This window comes from Tyto alba, unplaced genomic scaffold, assembly GCF_018691265.1.
Source record: "Tyto alba isolate M040663 unplaced genomic scaffold, T.alba_DEE_v4.0 Super-Scaffold_39, whole genome shotgun sequence".
Lineage (NCBI taxonomy): Eukaryota > Metazoa > Chordata > Aves > Strigiformes > Tytonidae > Tyto > Tyto alba.
This window is the reverse complement of record NW_024881314.1, coordinates 14,851,980-14,873,786: the sequence shown is the minus strand read 5'-3', so window position 1 is coordinate 14,873,786 and position 21,807 is coordinate 14,851,980. Positions and strand designations below refer to the sequence as shown.

Genomic DNA, 21,807 nt, shown 5'->3' with positions numbered 1-21,807 from the left:
CTTGAATGACCGCTGAGACCAGCTTGGTGCCACTGAAGAATTTCACCGTTACCACAGAACCAACCTGCAGAAAAATTCATCTCTAAACTCCTAGAAGTATTTGTGCACCGCAACTCACAACTCACTTGCAAGGAGCTCTTTTAAACTATTAGAAACCAGAGAGAAAGAAACTTTCCCAAGACCACTCGCCAGTTAAATGCAACCATGCCTGCTGAGGCAAGGGTGGTTGGGCAGGCATGCACTTCGTAACACTCCATTTCTCTTAGAGATTATACGGAGTCCAATCAATTACTTTTAAGATACCTCTCTATTATTTCAATAATCATTTATTTCCTTCTTGCACATCATATCCTGAAAGTATTCCAGATTATTTTAGACAGCATCACTGAAATGTAACTAGTTCTTGGTGAAAGGGCAGCAGCCACTAGACAGGAGTACTGCAGGGCAGCTGGGAAAGAGAGAACGAAATTTTGGTCAGGAAAAGCAGTGGGAAAGCTTCTCTCCCCTACCCTCCCCCAAAAGACATGGTACCTTCAGTGCACAGAAAACAAACCACTCACCTTTTCAAGTCTCACCTTAAAAGTCCCATGAAAACAGCATTCTATCTACTTAAAAATAACAAAGGGACGATTAGTTCCAAGTTCTTAGGTTAAGCTACTGTTCAGCAGCTTTAATATCACCAAACTCAATACAACTGTGCCTCAATTCTGAATCCCAATTGCCTTCTACTGCCACAGGTTTTCTTGTAACAAGTCTAAGATGCTGAAGACCGAATTCAAACTTCATCAGTCAAACACTGTTTAGTGCCTGTCATGTTTCAATTACCATAAACCAGTGGTCTGAAATACCCTGTCTCACATTTTTAACTCATTTTATGTTACACATTTATCATCAGTTAGGCCCGCACAGGCATCTGAATTTACTGGAGAACACGGATACGCCTTATGTGTATGCAACAATGATCTTCACATACCTAAGAGCCGGAATTAATATGCTGCTGTGAACACAGACTATATAAAAAGATGTATTTTTTACTTCTAGATGTAACTGCCTATAGCTGACGCATTCCAATTTCAGTTCTCCTCACACTGGCCGCTTACGTATCACAGTTACTTAATAGCTGGTGCTAGAACACCGGTACAGATAGAGCTGTTCAGAGCACCACCACTCTTTCAACTAAAAGGGACGAGGGGATGTTGATTAGACTGCCTCCCACCAGCGCACTGGTCTTCCAGCAAACCTTCCCCTTCTATTTACAGCCAGGAAGCCACAGTATCTCTGCTTTCATGAGCGGAACCACACACGTGTGCACCACACACACAGTTAATCAATTCTACTCAGCAGTGCATCATACGGGGTACTGAATCAACTCGGGAGCAGTGCAAAGACTAGCTTTCCCAAAACATTATCCTAGAAATGAAATGGGAGAGCAGAATAAAAGTTTCATCTAACCAACGCACTCAGGGGTTGAAGGCTGAGACCCAAAAGACACTTTCCAGAAAGGAACGTTACCGTACTCACGCAGCGTCTATGTTCTTACCTCACCTGTGCCTACCAGTAACTGCCTCTCGGGCTTTCTGACCAGCAAAAACTCTCCCTTTTTGGCTAGCCTCAGCTGTATGGTGCTGCAGACATTTCACTCTCCCCGTTATGCAGTGCAGCTTTTCAGTCCACAAACATTTTAATGCAAGAAGTTTTTAAGAACAGCCAAACCTCTTCAAGACTTTTCCTTCCTGACAAGAACATGCCCACGGTTTAGACCAATGAGCTTTGATAACACCACACAGTATTTCTAGTGCCATATAAAATTATTCACAGCATTTCTGTTCTCTTGCACAGCCATCCTTTGCTATTCAGAAAAGATTCTGAACACTAAGGAAGAAAGTCCCATTAAACCTTTATCATTTGAGGTGTTCAGTTATGATTGCCTAACAAAACAGGAGTTACTTTTGCACATTGCCCGTTTCCCCCCTTATTCTTTAGTGAATGTGATAAATAATAGAAGAATTTTGCTTTCGCTAAAAGTAATTAAACAATTACTTTTATTGAATTAGGCTGAAGCTGTTATTAGTACAATGATACAAATTTTAAGAAAAGTAAAATAATTTACTAGTGGGAAAAGAGAAGAGAGGGGGGATTGATCAGAGGAAACACCAACCCAACAGCCCCCCCTTTTTTCCTTTGGAATGCTCACCAGATGGTCCATATCAAAGGATGGTAACTCCTTTGCAATGGAATGGGAAAGAACATGATGGGCCCTCTCTGTTATCTCCTGTTCTTGAGATAAGAGAGGAACTGGAGCCACTGAGCCATAAAGACAAAAGAGCTACAAATTAGCCCAGACTTGAAGGACAAGGTGTACGTGACCACAGGACTGAGTTTGCGCATAAATAAGGGTCAACGAGCGAACACAGTGAAGAAGACTACGAGCCTTCATCTGAAGACCCCTGCCCACGACCACCAGGGAGCACTGCGCAAGCGCGATGGGAGGAATTTGGGTTGGGGGGATATGTTAATGATTTCTCGGAACTAATTGTAATATTCCCTCCCTATCCTTAGAAGTAGTGATGCATATGTATTAGAGTAGATGAATATGTAACCATTTATACAATAAAAGGGAGCCCCTTTTGGCTCCAGGGCGCCATTGCGCCCAGCGCTGTATTCTTTGCTCCACTGACTTTGTCCCCAATAAAACTTTTTTTTATATATACGTGGGCTTGTTTCTCACATGAACTTAAACCTACCCACAACTGCGCGTCCGTCTCTTCAGCGAGCATGGAATCACAACGTTCCCACCTGCCCGACGGAAAACCTGGCACAGCCCTGGCATGTACATATTCAATGCAGCCAGTGGAGGCAGGCAGCAGGCACAGACAGGCAAAGCCAGACTTCTGCTAATAAACGTGGGATTTTTCCTGTTACAAAAGGCACTTCATTAAATACAGGCCACTCCTGCGGGAGCCCGGCAGCCGCACCGCTGCTCTCCCTTCCCCAAAAAGTTGCCCCCTTGGACGCGGGCGCACGGCCCTGCACTGGCACCTCCGGGGGAGCCCGGCACCTCTCCCGGGGGGGCACATGGGGACACCTCTCCTGTTTTGGGGATGAACACGGGGCACCTCTCCCATTTTCGGGGGACACACAGGGGCACCTCTCCCGTTTTCTAGGGGGGGATGAACACGGTACGTTCTCTCCCATTTTTGGGGGCGGGGGATGAACACGGCACCTCCTCTCCCGTTTTGGGGGGGAATGAACACGGGGGCACCTCTCCCGTTTTGGGGAGGAATGAACACAGCACCTCCTCTCCCGTTTTGGGGGGGGATGAAGATGGCACCTCCTCTCCCGTTTGGGGGGGGAGGATGAACACAGTAGCTGCTCTCCCATTTTGGGGGGGAATGAACACAGCACCTCCTCCTCCGTTTTAGGAGGGGGATGAACATGGCACCTCCTCTCCTGTTTTGGGCGGGGAATGAACACAGTAGCTCCCCTCCCATTTTTTTTTTTTTTTTTGGGGGGGCGGGGGGATGAACACAGTAGCTGCTCTCCCGTTTTGGGGGGGAATGAACACAGCACCTCCTCTCCTGTTTTGGGGGGGGATGAACACAGGGGCACCTCTCCCATTCTGGTGGGGGGATGAACACGGCACCTCCTCTCCCGTTTTGGGGGGGCGGATGAACACAACACCTCCTCTCCCGTTTTGGGGGGGATGAACACAGGCACCTCCTCTCCGTTTTGGGGGGGGATGAACACAGGCACCTCCTCTCCCGTTTTAGGAGGGGAGATGAACACGGGCACCTCCTGTCCCGTTTGGGGGGGGATGCACACGGCACCCCCCCTCCCGTTCCGGGGGGCAGCCCCCCGCCGCCGGGCCGTTCCGCCAGCGCTGCCCACCCAGCCCCGGGCCATCCCTCCCGAGGCCGGGGCAGCGCCCGGGCCCAGCCGGCCGGACCGGCTCCGGAGCAGCCGCAGAGGCCGCGCCGCACACTCCGTGCGCCCCAGCGCCCCGCCCGCCGCGGCGGCGGCTCCAGGCTCCGGGCCCGGCCCCGCTCGCCGCCGCCTCCCCTGCGGAGCCCCGGGGGTCTCCCCCCGCGCCGCCGGGCTGCCGGCCCGCCTTCTGCCCCGGCCACGCCGAGCGGCGCGGAGGCGGCGGGCAGAGGCGAAGCCCCTCCGGCAGCCGCCGCCGCCTCGTCCCTCGCGCGCTCCCAGACCTTCCCCTCGGGCCTCCCCGCGCTTTCCCCGGCGCTTCCCGCCGCGGCGGGCAGCCGCCCACACGCACTCACCGGCCCCGGCCCCGGCCCCGGCCCCCGCCGCTCCCCCCGCGCCGGGCCGGCCTCCCCCGGAGCGGCCGGGGCGCCCCCCCCGCCCCCCCCCGGCCCGGGGTCGGGGCTGCTGCGGCACCGAAGGGAAGAGCTGGGAGCCGGGCGGGGTTCGTGCTGTGAATCAGTGCACAGGCACCTCCGTGGGGCAGGGGGAGCACTGCGAGTACTGGATGATTTTGTGCCGCTGTCAGAGCGAAAGGAGAATTTTCCTGTTGCGGGGCTGAAGTGGCATCTGCTGTGCGGTTGCCTGTGGCTTCCACGGCAGCAGAGAGACTCCTGAGAGCTCTTTCCAGTCCGTTTACCCTGAGTGTGGGCATTAACGTTTTCACTAACCGTCTCCAGTCACGGGGGGGGGGGGGTCCTCAGACAGTGGGGTGACGAGGTGGAGGGTCAGATCTACGCGTGGGGCAGGGGCTGCGTTAACCCCCCCGCCTCCCGCTGCAGGAATGCCCGCTGGCAGGGGCGCTGTGAAACAATCCTCAACCCTTTAATGACTGAAGAAGGAAAGAGAGAGATGGGAGAGGGCTGGGGCTGGGGCTGGAGCGGGTGGGTGCGGGTCGCATGTCCCAGGGGTTGTGCCCCACAGCTTCTGTGCCCACTGTCAGAAGCGGCCGGGGGGGTGTGGGGCACTGCCCCCTGGGGTCCCTCAGGGCTCTGGCTCGCTTGGTGGGCACGCTGCTGCCGTCGGATGCTCTGCGCTTGCTGCTGCCCACCGCTGCGCTGTCCCTGTGCGGCAAGTGGGTCCAACCCCCCCGGGGCTGCCTCCGCAGCGCCTCCCCCACCAGTGGGGCCCTGAGGGGTGGATGACACTGGGGGGCAGCCGGGGGGCTGGCCGGGGGGCTCAGTAGCGGGATGCGCAGGGGGCTCAGCAGGGACACTCTCCAGAAGACCCTGCGGGGGATCCTTCCAGGGACTCTCCACAGGACGGGCCTCTGAAGTCTCCTCGGAAGTCTCCAGGGAGCTCTCCTCCTCAGCAGCCTCCGAGGGGCTCGGGGGCAGCCGGGTGGGGAGGTCTGCTGCCACCCCACCCTGCTGCCCCTTGGGGTCCTGCGAGGGGGAGGCCGCCGCACCCCAGAAGGGGTCAGGCGTCCCCCAGCATGGCCGCTGCCAGGCCGACCTTGGGGCCGTTGTCCTGCACCCCATCCTCCAAGAAGTCGGGGACTTCGCCGACGGAGGCGGTGCTGGCGAGGCCGTGGGGGACATCGGGGAAGGTGTTCTCGCCGGCCACCATCTCCACTGTCGCCGCCTGCTCCTTGCAGCCGCCCTCTGCCCTGTGCTCCGAGAGGTGGGGGAGCTCGTTGAGGGAGGTGGTCAGGTTGGGGACATTGGGGACAGTGTCCTCACCATCCCCCAGCCCGGCCGCCACCGCTCGCTCCTTGGGGCAGCTGCCCCCTCCCACATACTCGGAGAGGTGGGGAAGCTCATCAAGGACCTCAGCAGTCAAACGGGGGACATCAGTGCTCAAGCGGTTGTCCGTGCTGTCCCCTGGCTGTGCCACCACCGCTTGGTCCGGGGGGCTGTTGCCATCCACCATGTACATGGAGAGGTCCGGGAGCTCATTGAGGAAGGCGGAGCTGGCCAGGCTGTAGGGGAAATCAAGGACATCAGGGACGGTGTCCTCGCTGTCCCCCAGCCCCGCCACCACCCGTTGTTCCTTGGGGCAGCCACCTGCCCCCACGTACTCGGAGAGGTCGGGGAGCTCACTGAGGAAGGCAGCCAAGCCAGGGTCATCGGGGCTGGTGTCCTCGCTGCCCCCCAGCCCCGCCACCGCTGTCTGATCCTTGGGGCAGCTGCCCTCTGCCATATAGTCCGAGAGGTCGGGCAGCTCTCGGAGGAAGGCGGCCAAGCTGGGGCTGTCGGGGCCATCGGGGACAGTGTCCTCACTGTCCTCGGTGTGGAGCCAGGCGGTGGTGTCCTCTGCCTGCTCAGGAAAGGCCTCAGCGAAGGCAGCTGGCCCCTGCTCGGGCAGGTCTGTGCGCTTCCCCGGGGCTGCTGGGGTGGTCACCACTGCTGAAAAAGCAATCAAAGACAACCAGTCCTTGGTGATGCAAGCTCTCCTCGGCTTGGCCACCCACCTGCGGGCCCTGCCACCCCCTAAAACTCACCCTTTGGCTGTATGGTGGGTCCGCTGGTCGGCGGATCAAGGGCAGGGGGGTGGGGGGTGGCAGCAGGGACGCTGTCCTCAGTGGCCACCACGTTCTTGTTGGAGGCCTCTGATGGCTTCTGGGCGCTGCCAGGGAGGGTGTGGGGCACAGGGGGGCCCTGCACCCAATGCTGAGTTGTGGGGTGACAGGGTGGCGGGGGGACGGGGTGGGCAGGGACGTGCCACAGGCAGGAGCCCGTGGGGTACAGGGGATCCCCCTGGACCACAGCCCCTGGCCCCAGCCCCATCGGCTGGTGGGGCACCAGTGTCCCCAGCACCAGCTGCTGTCCCCAGCTGTAGGCAGGGGGACAGGGAGCAGCCATGGGGGAGAACTGCACCCCAGGGGGGAGCTGCACCCCAGGTACCAGGGGGGGAAGTGGCACCATGGGGGGAAGTGGCACCCCAGGGGGGAGCTGCACCCCAGGGGGGAGCTGTACAATGGTGGGGAGCTGGACCCCCAGGGGAAGCGGCACCCCAGAGGGGAGCTGCCCCGGGGCCCCCATGGGCCCTGGCACCCCCTGCCAGACGCTGGCCTGTGGCAGCTGGGAGGTGACGGGGTGGAGCTGGGCGGGCTGGGAGGACACCGCCAGCCCTGGGACGGAGAGCAGCATGCCAGCAGGGACCGGTGGTGGCACGGCCGGAACACTGAAGCTCTGCAACCCTGTCTGCCGGGGGGTTGTAACGTGCCCCATTATGGCATCACCTCCTGATGACATCACACACGCAGGGGCCGGGACCCGGGACCAGCTGTGAGCCCCTCCACGGGCAATGGGGTCCTGGTCCCCCCGGCCCCCTCGCTCCATGGCCGCCCTCAGCCTCTGCTCAGCCACAGCCCAGGTGACACCCACCCTGTGCCTGCACCCTGCTGGGGGCTGCTCTGGGCAAAACCAGCCGTGGGATGCCCCTGCAGCTCATTAAGATTATTTAGCCTGGATAGGGAGCTCCCCGGGGGGAGGCCCCAGCTGCCCTTGCAGCAGCCCACGCAGGAGGAAGCTGAGGCCCAGGCTCGCTCATGCCAGTGAGGAGGCCACAAATCCTCTGTCACTGCCGTGCCTGCGGCCAGTTTGGAGGGGGGGAAGGTGCTGCCTGGGGCCGAGGAGAGGAGAGCCCCAGGGCGGACGGGGGGCCCCGTCCTGACGCCTCACTGGCTTCACTCCCGGGCAAGTGCTTCTCCTCTGCGCCAGGACGGAGAGCACAGCGGGGGCTGGAGAGCGTCCCTAGGAGCTGCATGGGCTCTGGGGACATCCCTGAAGTGGGGGTCTGTGAGAGCTGTTCATGTCACATTGTGAAATTTTAGTCTATGTTTTTGAACAACTGAAGACATAATAAGCACTGGTTTGAGGGTCTTTCTGAGAATGTTTTACTAGTGTAGGCTTAACTGCTGCCTGTGGCATAATAGAATTCAATAGACCGGAAAAGGAAAAAGACAGGAGTTCCCCATTCCTTGTGGAAAACCTGCGCTTCAATATTAGTTCTCAATAAGCCCTGCAGTCCATTACTAACCTGCGGCCTGGGGACTTCGTTCCTGCAAGCTGCTCCCACGGGTGGCTGGGAGGGAGGAGTGTGGTCGCAGTGGAGAAGAAAACGACGGGACTGTGCTCTGAATCCATGTTTTCATCATCATTAAAGATTGGTTTTTGTCTGACAACAGGGAGAATAGTATTAAAATCTCACCCTTCCCAAACTAACTTGGATACTATGCCCTGTGGTTTAAGATAATACAAGTAACCAGTTTTCTCAGTTTTTATAGTCCACTTTGTCATGGTAAAAACTTTTCTTTCACTAATTTGAGCAGTTTGGTTTTTTTTCTAGACAAAGTAGTGGGTTACATTTACGGCTGATGGTTCAGATTGGTGTTTTTCTCTGGGTTTTGTGAGGTGTGGTGAGTTTGGCATTTTTCAGCTCCTTGACAGGAGGGGCAGAGTTCATGTTTCAGGGCTCATATGCCTCTGCTTTATTTTGACAGACAACGATACTTTGTTCGTAGAAGCATAACCATGTGCATTTATACGCGATTAGACATTAACTGATTCATTTACAAACTACACTGAGAAGTTTCCCGTAGTGATGCTTCCCTCTCAGATAAGCACAACTTTTTAAAAATTCCCTGTTAGCCGAAAACTGACAGCTTCCCCCTTCAACTTTTAAGCACTTGTGAGCATCTGACAAGGGTCCCTCTCTGAGATATTCTGGAGCAATAAGGTGATCTCAAGTGGGTTTCGTTGTTTTTGTTTCTTCTCATTAACCACACGATCACTCTTAAGCTGTCATAGGTTTGGATTTTGTTTTGAACAAATACCATTACACTAGGTTGGAAATGCCTTTTTCAGTGACACTCGGAGGATATAGTGCAGACTTTCAGGATACAGTAGAGGTTAACTATTGCTATATTTTGATGTTAGAACTTGAATATGTGTTTGATTTTTTGCGAACAGATTGATGAGTCTTCTGCATCAATTTCTCTGGCGCAGCTTATTAAGGTATATACTTGTCAAATACTTAAAAAATAACAAGTGTTTGCTTTGTATTTTTAAATCTTATACTGTGATCTGTAGCTGGATAACTGTTGTAATGTGAACAAAACTTAATTTTTAATAATTTACAGTACTTGTTTTAACTTTACAATGTGTGCCTATTTTGTTACTGTCTTGTAAAGATTAGTTCCCAGTTTGGGAAGATAGAAGGGGAGTAACTTCTCAGCTGCAACATACTGTTGCAGTACTACTCACCTTCAGAACACAAAGAAGCAGCACTTCAGAAGCTCTTTTGCTGTTTCTCATTTTTTTCCTTAATTTTGCACTGGAAACTAACAGAATTTTCACAGAATAACTTAATTTGCTGTAAGTTGTGAACAGCCAAAAGAGAAGCGTTCCTGTACCACGCACAACTGCACGGCTATTTTCTAATTTCTAGTCACTGTATAGATCCATTCGTGGAACGCTGCACAGTTTCATGTAGACAGTGGACAACACAATCTCAGTTGTTTGAATGCAGGCTGTGGAAATTGTGTAAATGTACCTAATGGTTTGTAGGAACATACCATGTGTATGTGTGGCATATTAGCAGATGTGACTTTCTGAAGCTGTTGTAACGCCATGTTTTGCTATGGAACTGCTTGCATTATTTGCTCAACGCTGTGTAACTTTGCCTGGGAAAGCACTAGTGATTGCACTGTGTGAAAAGGAGGAGTGCTAGCCAGGGAAATTACTAGTTTTTAAAGTGACAAGGATTAGAGAAGGTAGGACCCAATGCAGAGGAGCTAGTTCTTTCTTCTGAAAATAAAGGCTGGAGTTCATTACCAAGAAAGAGAAATCTCCTCTCCCTCCCAATGCAGAATTAAATTGTGTATATTTGGGAAGACAGAAAACCAACCAAACACACACAATTAGTTTGGAAGGTAGCCACCAAAAGAAATTGGTCTCCATTAGTGCTGTCCCTAAACGTACCCTTAGTTCTGTAAACTCATGTGAAGTTTTACTCTAAAATGTGAAACGCTGTCAAAGTGGTGTACGCATTGAAGCTTTCGAGAAAATTTAAGTGTTTCAGAAAAATGCAGGAACATGGCATAAAGCAGCTCAAAGCTGTTACTTATTCTAACCTCTTCAGTGCAGACTGGTTTAGCATGGAGGCAACGTGTTGCAAAAAAGTTTTCTGCATTATTATTACTACGTATGAAATGCTTTATTTGAATTTTGGTCTATGCCTAGTAATGCTTAGTCATTTTGGGACGTGTTTTGTAAACAGCTTGGGTTCAAACAAATTAGTCGAGTATCTGTAAAGTTTTCTCTAAATGTTAATGAAAATTATTTCATGGATGTCAACCTGGATTTTGTTACGGTTGAGAAAAAACTGTGTCTATGAAACGGCCATTTAACAAACTGTTGAAACTAGCTGGTTACTTTTGTGAATGAATTCATATAAAAACAGACACACGAGTGGTAGATCTGAGTGACAGGTGCTTGAAGGTCCAAATCATTTACAGTCGCTCCCTTAGGCCCTGCTTGTGTCTGCACTAGTGTGTAATAAAAACATTTGAACAAATACTACTGAAAAAAAAATCAGCTGGCTTCAACAATGTGACGATCTCGTTCTGTGTAAGGTTTCTGTTACAATTTGCATGTTAAAAAGACACAGTCACCTGGAGAAAAACTGCAGGTTGTGCTGACTGTAGTTAAATCCCTTCATATGAAGAAGTTAGTAGGCAGGGGACGTGCCATTTGGGCTGCCAACAGCACATGACAGTCAAATTTCTACCAAAAAGGATCTTTTCCTGAGGCGTTATAAGAAGCTTGATTCCTTTTAAAGCTTCTGTATCTGAAGGCAAATTTCAGCAAGCAACATCTTCCCCAACTCTTAAGTTGTGTGTCCTTTTAATGCTGGAAAATGTTGTCCTGGGTTGAGTGAGTGGTGAAGTTTTTTGGTGGCAGGGGAGGGGGATATCGGGGCGGCCCCCTGTGAGAAGCTTCTCGAAGCTCCCCCAGCTCCACGTCAGCTCCACTTCTGTTTGGGAAATTGAGCCAATCGGCTGCGCCTCTGCGATAACGTATTTAAGAAGGGACGTGGTGACGGGCAGTCGGACTTGTGAGGAGGAGTCACTGCAGCTGCATGAACACCAAGGTCAGTGGAGGAACGGAGGAAGAAAGGAGGGGGGAGGTGTGCCGGAGCAGAGAACCCTCCTGTATCCTGTGGTGAGACGGCAGGGCGGCCCCCCCCTGCCACCCATGAAGATCTACGGTGGAGCAGACATTGATTTACAGCCTGTTGTTCCTGCTCGGATGATCAAGGTTCTGTGCCCGAAGAAGGCCGGGGTCTCATGGAAAAAGGTAGCCCCGCTGCTGTAATTCAGTGCTGGGAGGATTGCAGCATGCGGGGGAGTCCCACGCCGGAGCAGCTCGGGAAGGGCTGCAGCCGTGTGAAAGAATCCAGTCGGAGGAAGTTAGTGACCCATGACGGAGCAGTGTGGGGAACGCTGCGGCCCATGGGAGGAATTCAAGTCAGAGAAAGTTTGTGGAGGACTGTCTGCTGTGAGAGGGGGACCACGATGGAGCAGGGGGTAACAAGTTTTGGACACTCCCCTCACCGAACATGAAGGAAGTGGCAGCACTGACTGCACCCCCCATTCCCTGCCCCTGCACCACTGGGGGAGGAGGTAGAGATATCGGGAGCAGAGCTGAGCCCGGGAAGAAGGGAGGGGTGGGGGAAGGTGTTCTCAAGATGTGGCACTGCTTCTCACTGTCCTACTCTGTTATGTGTTGTTTGTGTCTGTAATAAATGTATGGGTTTTTTTCTTCCCCTAACGAGTCTGCCTTTTGCTCGTGATCATAAAAGGGGGATTTTCCCCCATCCCAGTCCTATCTTGAACCCCAAGCCTGGCTCTCTGTCCCTTCTCATTGCCGGAGGGGAAGGGAGAGAGAGGTGCTGCATTGTGGTTGGCTGTCAATCAGGCCTAAACCACAACAAATGTAAATAATGATACTTGCATAGAACTCTCTCAACTAAATGTACAGTGAAGACCTTCCCCTTCAAATAGTCTGGAGCTTGAGAATCAGTTTAAAACTACTGGACAATAATTTTTTTTCTACACATAACTTCAATCCACTTGGAAGAAAATTGGACTGGTTACGTAAGACTTTATGTAAGGTACAAACAGAGCCTAAGGTTTTGAGTGCCCAAGAATGCTCTTTTCAAGTAGGTTAAGAGGCACATAAACACCACGTCATGGCATAAGGACTCCCCAAAACACCTTCAGGAGAACTATATTTTATATAAGCAGCTGTTTTCATGCAACCTCAGCTAGGGTGGTCCTGCTCTTTACAGCATTAGGTGAGTGGTGTTGTCTTCAGCTGTGCGGGCTTAGATGTGTTTCTAATGTGTGTGTCAAATAACTGCCTGTTAAACAGACTGCCAATATGTCTGAAGCCAAAACTTCCAAAGAAGAGAAGATAAAAGCTATGATGATACAGTCTTGCCGGCAGTATGATCCAATCAAGTAAGTGTTGACAATGTCAAATCTGTTCTCTAAAGGCTATGGAAAAATTGTAGAGATGTTTGTTTGGACAAGAGTGACACATGCATACCTTTTTCTTTTTTTTTCCCCAAAAAATTTTAGTTACATGAAGAAATCCTTGGGTCTACCTCCACCATCATTTACTTGTTTTCGTTGCAGAAATCCTGGCCACTATATAAAGAACTGCCCAACAAATGGGGTAAGATTGTGGGGGACTTCTGGTGTTACTTTGTTTTTAATTGTTTTACCTCGGCAGTTATGTGACAAATACATGAATATTCATCTTGACAACTGTTCCTCTTGGGGTGAAATACAGAGGTTATATGGCAGTGGTGCAAAGCCCTTCAAATTTCAAGGGAAAGATGGAATTCTCAACATGAAATTTTCTTTTTTTCTAGGTCATAGACATTACATGTGCCCACAGATCTTCCTCTGTGAACTTGAATGCATATCTTCATATATTTCAATCTTGCTGAAATTTTTCTGTTAGAAAGTTCAAAACACTGCTCAAGCCTTTAGAGCATCCTGGCTATATTCATCAAGCAACCCTTAGGCTAAGTTAAAGGGGAGGATTAGAGCCTTTTGCTGCTCAAAATAATCAGTGAAATGTCATTGTAAGTGTGGGTCTTAAGATGAGATATGTCCGTATTTCTTTTCTTATCAGGACAAAAAAATTTGAGTCTGTTCCCAGAATTAAAAAAAGCACAGGAATTCCAAGGAGTTTCATGATGGAGGTGAAAGATCCCAATACAAAGGGTGCTGTGCTGACCAAGACAGGAAAATATGCAATACCAGCTATTAATGCGTAAGTATGGAATTACTGGGACTGACCAAAAAGTGAACGAGAGAAGCCGTGCGTAAATGCCTGAGTGACAGTGCAACCAAGCTGGCCATCGTCTGTAATTACGGGGAAGGAAGCATTGTCATTGGATCTTAACCTTGAAATCTGTGATACTTTCTAATATTAAAATAGGGAGCTCCTGCTGTTTGTGTCCCTGGAAATTGGTTAAGCTGCTGGTATGCTCGGAATCTGTATTTCTACAAAGCATTTCAGTACTGTTTACAGTGGAGTCGTTCCCTTTGAAAGCTCCTTTTACTTCTGGTTTATGTTTCAAAAGCTTTTTGAAAAATTTACCATAGAGCTATTGGACTGAGATGTCCTTCCCCTCTGGCTTTTACCAAAGCCCACGTGTGAAACAGACTGACATTTTCTTGTTGCTATAAATGAAGAAGGTACTACTGTGTGCTGACAAGAGTGGCTGTTTTAAAATGCACTTGGAAGCACTTCTGATTTTCTGTCATGGATCTCCTTTCATAGAAGCTGTAACACAGACTTCCATGTATAAAACATAATTACTCAGAGAGTAACTTTCCCCAAGCCTCCAATTTACATTCACCCTCTGGCAAAGGAGAGGTAGGATTCATGTCACCTGATTTCTAGATGTCAAAAATGATTTTTCCAGTCTGAGCTAATTTCTTAGATGATACAACAAATGGGAAAGTTCTGCAGAAGGAAAGTTGTTCCCCCCCTCCCTCTTCCAGTGTTGTGACTCTAGAAAAGTAGGTTAAACTAAATGCCTGTGTTTCTGAAGGCTAATGTGGAGTGAGAATTCTATCTATTATCCTCCTTTCATAAAAACCAAAGCTTGGAAAAGTTTTCCTTTATCCATCTTTAACTTTTTTCTTTTTCCTTCCCCACATACCCTCCAGGGAAGCTTATGCTAGAGGAAAGAAGGAGAAGCGTCCCTTCTTACCAGAGGAGCCATCCTCTTCCTCCTCAGACGGTGATCCTCTTCCAAAGGAGTTGATATGTCTCATTTGTAGAGATATCTTGACTGATGCCGCTGTTATTCCCTGCCGTGGAAACAGTTATTGTGATGAATGTTAGTGTTCCTCCCGTGTTTGTTAGATCAAAGCACCACATCTGATATTCTGAAAGCAGAAACAGGAGATAACAAAATTACTTTGCTAACAGCTCTATTTAATACTTAACTATACCCTGATTGGGAAAGAACCCTGCTCATAGAAATTAAGACAAAAAAAAGCAGAAAGGTTTTTTCCCTTTTTATGCATCTAGTTCAACCCTCTTTACTTGCAGAGGGACGGGTATGAGAGGAGTGCTTAATTGTGCAGGTGACTACAGTATTGGATATCAAATGCATTTAGCCCTGTCCACAGCCTTTTCTCTCATGCAAAACTCTATGGCCAACGCTGGTGACTTCCTGTGATCTGCAACAAATAGCTAGTTAGGCATGTGATCCACATTCTTCTCCATGGCAGAGTCGGTTAAAACCTTCAGGACTTGAACATACTAATGACTGAGGTGCGTTTTACTCATTAACCTTGAGGTTGGTGACTTCGCACTGTTCTAGATAGTGGAAAAAAGACTAGTTGGAACATCAAGACACAGCCTACTCTACATCTTCAAATATTACAAGAGTGAAATGTCAAAACCGTATAGTGTTTTGCTGCGTACTATCAATTTTTTACACTACTGAACATTTATAGATTCAGGGTCTCAATTCAAGACCATATTCACCATCAATCATTTAAGTGTTTTTATAATTGACTAGAACTAACAAAATTTCCTTAGTTTGCCTACGAACTATTCTGATGATTCTAATTATTCACAGGTATTAGAACAGCATTACTGGAGTCTGAGGAACACACATGCCCAACGTGTCACCAGACAGATGTTTCTCCTGATGCTTTAATTGCCAACAAGTGCCTACGCCAGGTAACAGGAAGATTTTTACATCAACTGTTTGTAAGAAAAGTCTGTTTGTAAAAATCTGAAAGGGAAGAAAATACTAATTTACATCTCCTTAAGCAAGGCTGACTGAATAAAACTAGATTTATTTCTCAAATACATTATCTGTTGCTACAGAAGCATACAACTCTTTAGAGACAATCTGGCAAATTCAGGTCACGTGTTTGTTTAACATGATTGCCTCAGTTTGGTGTTAACACTGAAGTACTTTAAATACAGATACTCTGAGCTACCAGTCATTAATATCAGTGTTTAATGTGATGTGTTCATACACAGAACGCTTTGGGCTGGAAGGGACCTTTAAAGATCATCCAGTCCCAACCCCTTCCACCAGCCCAGGGTGCCCATCCAACCTGGCCTTGAACCCTTCCAGGGAGGGGGCAGCCACAGCTCCTCTGGGCACCCTGGGCCAGCACACAGGGAAGAGTTTCTGCCTTATGTCTAATCTGACTATATCTGTGTGTTGGCTTATTTTGGGACTGATAGTATTTATGGGAGCACAGGAGTAATTTTACTCTGTGGGGGCTTTTGTCTGCATATCTCCTGGAGGTTCCTATTACCTTCTTGCAAATGTTTTTCTGCCTTCAGCAGGTGAACAACTTCAAAAATGGAACTGGCTACACAAAAAGGCTCTGTAGGCAGATTCAGCAGCAACAGCAGCAGCAGCCGCCACCACCTCCACCGCCACTCAGGGCTCCGACACCTCCTGCTGCTCTGGTGACGGCCTCTGAACTTTCTAAATCTTCCTCTGACAATCAGCAGTTTGTTGGAAGAGAACATAAGTTTTCTTTCAACATATGCAATAATATTTGTATTTTGCTGGAGCTTATTTTCCAACTGTTTGCATTTATTCACCAGGGCTATCAGGTTCCTGTACTAAAGCAGCCAACATTACCAAGTCTTCTGGGCCCCCAAGGACAATCAATACCCACAGCTGGTAAGTAACTGTAACTTTAGAATTTCTTCTAAAAAATTTTCTTCAGATAAAGTGAATGGGATTTTTTTCTTTTTCCTCTCCCCACACCAAAAGGTCACCCAATGAGAGCTGGTGGAGGCATCAGTCCAGGCTGGGAACTGTAAGTATTCTACAGAAATGAAATATATTGCTACTTGTAACCTGTTAAACAAGGCAGTAACACATAAATTATACAACAGCTGCTTTACAATGAAATAAGTATGCACAGATAGTTGTGGAGAATACAAGTGGTAATTAATTTTTAAATGGCTTCATTTGGCCTAACAGAGGGGTTCCTTCTTGCAATAAGATTATTTAAAATAAAACTCCAGTACATGACTCAAAGAGGACTCTGAAAAATTAACTCTTTTTGAGGAAACCATAATTACATATAAAAATGAAATCTAATTAAAGGATTGGGTGAAAATCCAGCCTTTTGATTAATGGCTGAATAGGGCTGAAGAAATTGATTTCCCAATAGAAATCAGCCACCAATAGATTTTTTTAGAAACCTAGTTAATATTGACAGATCAAATTACTGGAAGAGGCAATGCTGTTATTTTATGACAATTTTGAATGTCTTCAATTTAGTCATCTCAAATAGCCAAGCTGTTTTCTCTCAGCCAGAGAGAGAGGATCCTGTTTTATCTATTAGTGCAGTATCGAGTTATTCCTTCCTTTTGGTATATATTTGTTGTAGAGAGATTGTAAGGGTGCACTGTGTTTATAAAATCTTGAAGATCAGTCAAAACAAAAACCAGGATCCATCCCACAGATTGTCTAAGACCTCAAATTCAGTAAGAAAGAAAATAAAAAGTCAGGGACAAGAACAGGCCAAATACATCATCACGAGGCAACAACACAGGAAACGTGTGGAAGAGGTTAGAAGTCTGAGAGCAGATGAGTTAATCCCTGTGCAGTACGTTGAAGATCAGAAGTGTGAAGTATTAAGTGTATCGAGGAGTGGCAGAGGAGAAGTGGGCACTTGGCTCGTGGGAGATGGGAGTCTCTTTTAAGCACAGGCAGACTCCATCCACAGTTGCAAAGCTGAGTACACGGAGAGAAGACTGAGGGAACTGCTGGGGGTGAGGGTGTGGAAGGAAGTATGAGGATCGAGAAGTGAGTGTAGTCTCAAATGAACGGAAAGCAGGGAGGGAAAGTGCTCAAGGTGAGAACAAGAAGTGCTTGCCACTGTGCTCCTGCTTCGTTCCTTCACTCTTTCAAATCAGAGCACAGTGTAACAAACAGTGATACGTGTTTTGGGGTTTCTTTAGAAGTCCAGACTGAGGATGCCACACAGGGAACATATCCAAAGGACTCAGACCCCAACAGTACCAGCACCAACACCGGTCTTTGTGCCTGTGCCTACACCTCCCTTGCACCCTCCACCACCCCACTGCACCTCCTCTCCCACCGCGGGTACCACCACCACCACCATTTCCTCCTCAGTACACACCTGATCAGCCCCCATCTGCTGAGTGCACTGTCCCCCCTCCAGGATATCCCCCAGCTCCTGTAAACATGTCATCAGCTTGGGTGCCAACAGCAGCACCAGCGGCTCATTCAAGATCCCACCCCAACGACACGAGCACCTCCTTTACAGAATCATAGAATCACTGAGATTAGAAAAGGCCTTTAAGATCATCAAGTCCAACCGTTATCCCAACAATGCCAAGCCCACCACTATACCACATCCCCAAGCACAAAATCTACACGTCTTTTAAATATCTCCAGGGATGGTGACTCCACCATCCCTGGTCAGCCTGCTCCAACGCTCAACAATCCTTTCATTGAAAAAATTTTTCTTAATGTTGATCTAAATCTCCCCTGGAGCAACTTGAGGCCATTTCCTCTTGTCCTATCCCTTGTTAGCTGGGAAAAGACACTGACACTCATCTCGCTGCAACCTCCTTTCAGGTAGTTGTAGAGGGTGATGAGGTCTCCCCTTGGCCTCCTTTCCTCCAGGCTAAACAACCCCCAGTTCCCTCAGACACTCCTCATCAGACTTGTTCTTTAGAGTCTTCACATCTTCATTGCCCTTCTCTGGACATGCTCCAGCACCTCGATGTCTTTCTGGCAGTGAGGGGCCCAAAGCTGAACCCAGTATAGGAGGTGCAGCCTCACCGGGGCCGAGTGCAGGGGGACGGTCACTGCCCTGGTCCTGCTGGGATTTCTGACACCAGCCAGGCTGCTCTCGGCCTCCCTTACCTAGGGAGGAGTTTTCCAGAGGACAACAGAGACTTAAAGTAGAGTAGGCATTTGGCTCAATGAAGTTGCGCTGGTTTTCGTGTTTATATTTTGATAGCGTATCGCACTGCAGTTACACTGCATCTGACATGAGCAAAAATGGCATTGTGTTCCTTCCAATATACTTTTTCGTTGCAGGTGGTAAATGTGCAAAACTAAACCAAGACACAAGTAATTCTAAAACTTTCCCTAAGCCTTGTAGGAATTCTAAACTGCTTTTGCTTACATAGGATGTCCACCTTTTGCATTTGCATGCAGTATACATTTTCTCATATTGGCCGTGTTTTGTTTCTTGGTGTCTTTTGGTAAAAAAGGTCAAATTAGAATTGGAATAAAGGTTCAACTTCTTTTAACAGGGAAAAGAAAAAATCCAAACTTGATGAGATTACAAACGATTCTGCCAAGGAACTGTTGGAATATAAAAAGATTCAGAAGGAGCGTAGGCGTTCATTTCCCAGGTAACTGGAAATTAATAATTTTCCTGTCTGTAATGGAGCAGCAGATTGTCTAGAAGAATCAGGAGGAGTTCCACTCCACCTCTCTCTCGTTAGATGGACTGGATGATTCAAGGGATTAGCAGTGATAGGGGTTTCAAATGTAGGTTAGTAGCTCCAATATGGTAGAGATTACAGCTGACCGACAGCGATAATTTGGCAGCAGTTCTTACAGAGCAGGTGTGTCTTTCGGTAAAGCTTCTCTGCAGTGACGTCCTTCACCTCCTGACAGCCATGAGGAGGCCAGAAACTGAATAGGTGCAGCTGCTGGATTTTGTGTGCCTCCCTGCTCTGATTGTAACCATTACCACAAAGCACTTCAGAGGAGATATGGGAGAGAAATTGTCTTCATTTCCACTTTTGGTTATCTCATGTGGATACATGGAGAGATTTTAACCTGGACTGCCAGCTGGTGGCTTTCACTAGTAATTTCTTGATATTTTAAAATTTTTCTTAGGAACTGAAAGGTCAGACATGTTTGTAGAGAAATCTTAAATTGGTAAAGGACTTTGAGAGGAGGCATGATGCTCATGAACATATGTGGAATAATGTGAAATGGCCCTTTAAAAAATAACAAAAGAAAAACTTGTGAAGAAGAAACTCTGGGTAGCTGATGTTTTTTATCCCCAGAATTCACTTGGGCAGGAGTCAGAATAGCTCTCTCTTAGTACTGCCATCAGTATCTTTCCTTGAATAATGGCCTCATGGCATATTACTAGACGCTGAGTTTAACAGCTTTTAGATATGACTTTTCCTGAAATGCGGGCACTATCCTCGGTTAGAGCTAGAGCTACGTACAAAAATTTGCTAGGGTATCTGTCTAGAAGTCCTGTATGTAAGATTGCAGCACAAGTACTTTGCATCCTGTACAAGGTCCCAAATAAATAAGTAGGGAAGTTAAACAGACTAAGCTGGCACTGTAAAATGGAGCTTTACTGTCTTCAGGTGAAATCGTGTTCTCTTGGTATTTGTTACCGTTCTCTAGCCATTAAAACTTGCTCTTTCTGCATCTTACTGCAACAAAAATGATTTGCACCGCAGGTGGTTGTGGAGTAGTGAAAATATACACGTAGCAGTAGAAGCCAGTAACAGCACCTTAAATCAGTCAATAGCTCTGGTAGTTCATGTGATAGAAGTAAGTGGAAATAGATGTACCCTTCCTGTGTGTTTTCACACTAACAAAGCAGCAGTTCTGTCTTGTAAGTGGAAACCTTTGCGTGTTGCCAAATTCTTCAGTGCGAAGTAGCATTATGTCAGCATCTGAAAGAAGCTTTGACATGAGCATATGGAGAGGAAAAAAAGCCAAACCAAATTTGGGAGGGAAAAAAATGGGGAGAGTTATTCTTTTGAGTTAATTTCATTTATTTTTACTGTGTTGTGTTTTTCTTAAGGTCCAAGTTTCCCTGCAGTGCTTCATCTTACAGTAGAAGTTTGCATAGCTACTCCGAGGCAAGATCGGGTTCTTCCCGCACTCGCTCCTACTCTCGATCGTTTCGTCATTCCCGTTCTCGTTCCTACTCGCGATCGCCACCGTACCCAGGAAGAGGCAAAGGGAAGAGGCACAACCATCGTTCTAGGTCAAGGCCATGTGGTTATGATCAAGGTTCAAGGTCAAGATCACCCACATCCAGAAGGTCCCATTCACGGTCAAGGTCTCCAGTATTTAAAGGCCAGCCTCCCCCTAAACTTAGAAGGAGAGAGGGAGCATTTTAACAGATATAAAGAGCTCCACCATATGATATGAAAGCTTTTTATGGCAGATCTGTTGGCTTTAGCGATCCATTTGACAAAGGACTGACACAGAGAATGGGAAAGGAACTATAGGGAAAAATTTTACAAGGGCTGTGCTGTTGACACTCAAACTTGACCTCCAGTAAACAGAGAGGACTTTTCTCCAGCTGGGTTTGGTCCACTTGGGACGAGATGGGAGGGCTCACCAAATGCTCGGGAATGTAGGAAGGATTATTCTGGTGGGCAGAGCTACCAAAGTCATAATAGAGCTGGAAATTACGCTGAAAAACCGTCTGGAAGAGAGAGCGATGGCGTCAAAGACCCTACAAAATCCAAAGAGAAGGCGGTGGAAAAGCCACTGGAAGATGACGAAGGAAAGAAACATAAAAATTACCAGAAGAGAGGACAATGGGAGGAGAATTAAGGATTTCCCAGTCCTGAGTGGTATGGGAGATGGGAGACAACCAAGGGAACCAGTTACAGCAGCAGATGTTAAAACAAACTCTGTTCCCAAGCAGAGATGATGCCACCCCTGTGAGAGATAAGTTATGGAAGCAGATGCTATTGCTTTCAGACCAACCTCTGAAAAGGAGAAAAAAGAGAAGAATAAACCAAAAGAGAAGTATAAGCCAAACCCAAAAATTGAAGCGGCAGAGAAGAAAGTAGAAGTGGCCGTTCCTCCCAAGAAAGTCAATATAGTAACTCCAGCTAAAGTTCCCAAGAGCAGGTGGACACCGATCATGAAAAATCTCCTTGACAGGAACCTCCTGTGAAAAAAGTGGAGGAGTAGACAGCTTTAATTCCTTTATGTTCTTAATTCATCTTCATATGATCTCTTGTCAGGCATTTTTGAACTTGTGCATGCTCTTTATTTTGAAGAGAAGCACACAGCATCATTTCTCTTTTCTTGGTATTTAGCTACAGCTGCCAACCTTTCCAGAGCAGAGTTATGCTGTAAAACTTATTTTTTTTTTTTTTTTTTTTGTGGGGAGAGCAAGAGCAATCTCAGGAAAGGATCTGCCCTGTAACAGTCACATTAAGAAGAAGTGGTAATGACTGCAAACGTGACTTTCAAGTAACTCAGCTGGGCTAATAGATGTTCAAATAAGCTTACTGCCCTCAGACCAAAATCTTAATTGGAACA

General features: G+C 48.1%; 1 pseudogene; it reads left to right on the top strand.

Moving 5' to 3' along the window:
• Positions 1 to 12,359: 12,359 nt before the first annotated feature.
• On the top strand, positions 12,360 to 21,453 carry LOC122154359 (annotated as a pseudogene).
• Positions 21,454 to 21,807: the final 354 nt, after the last annotated feature.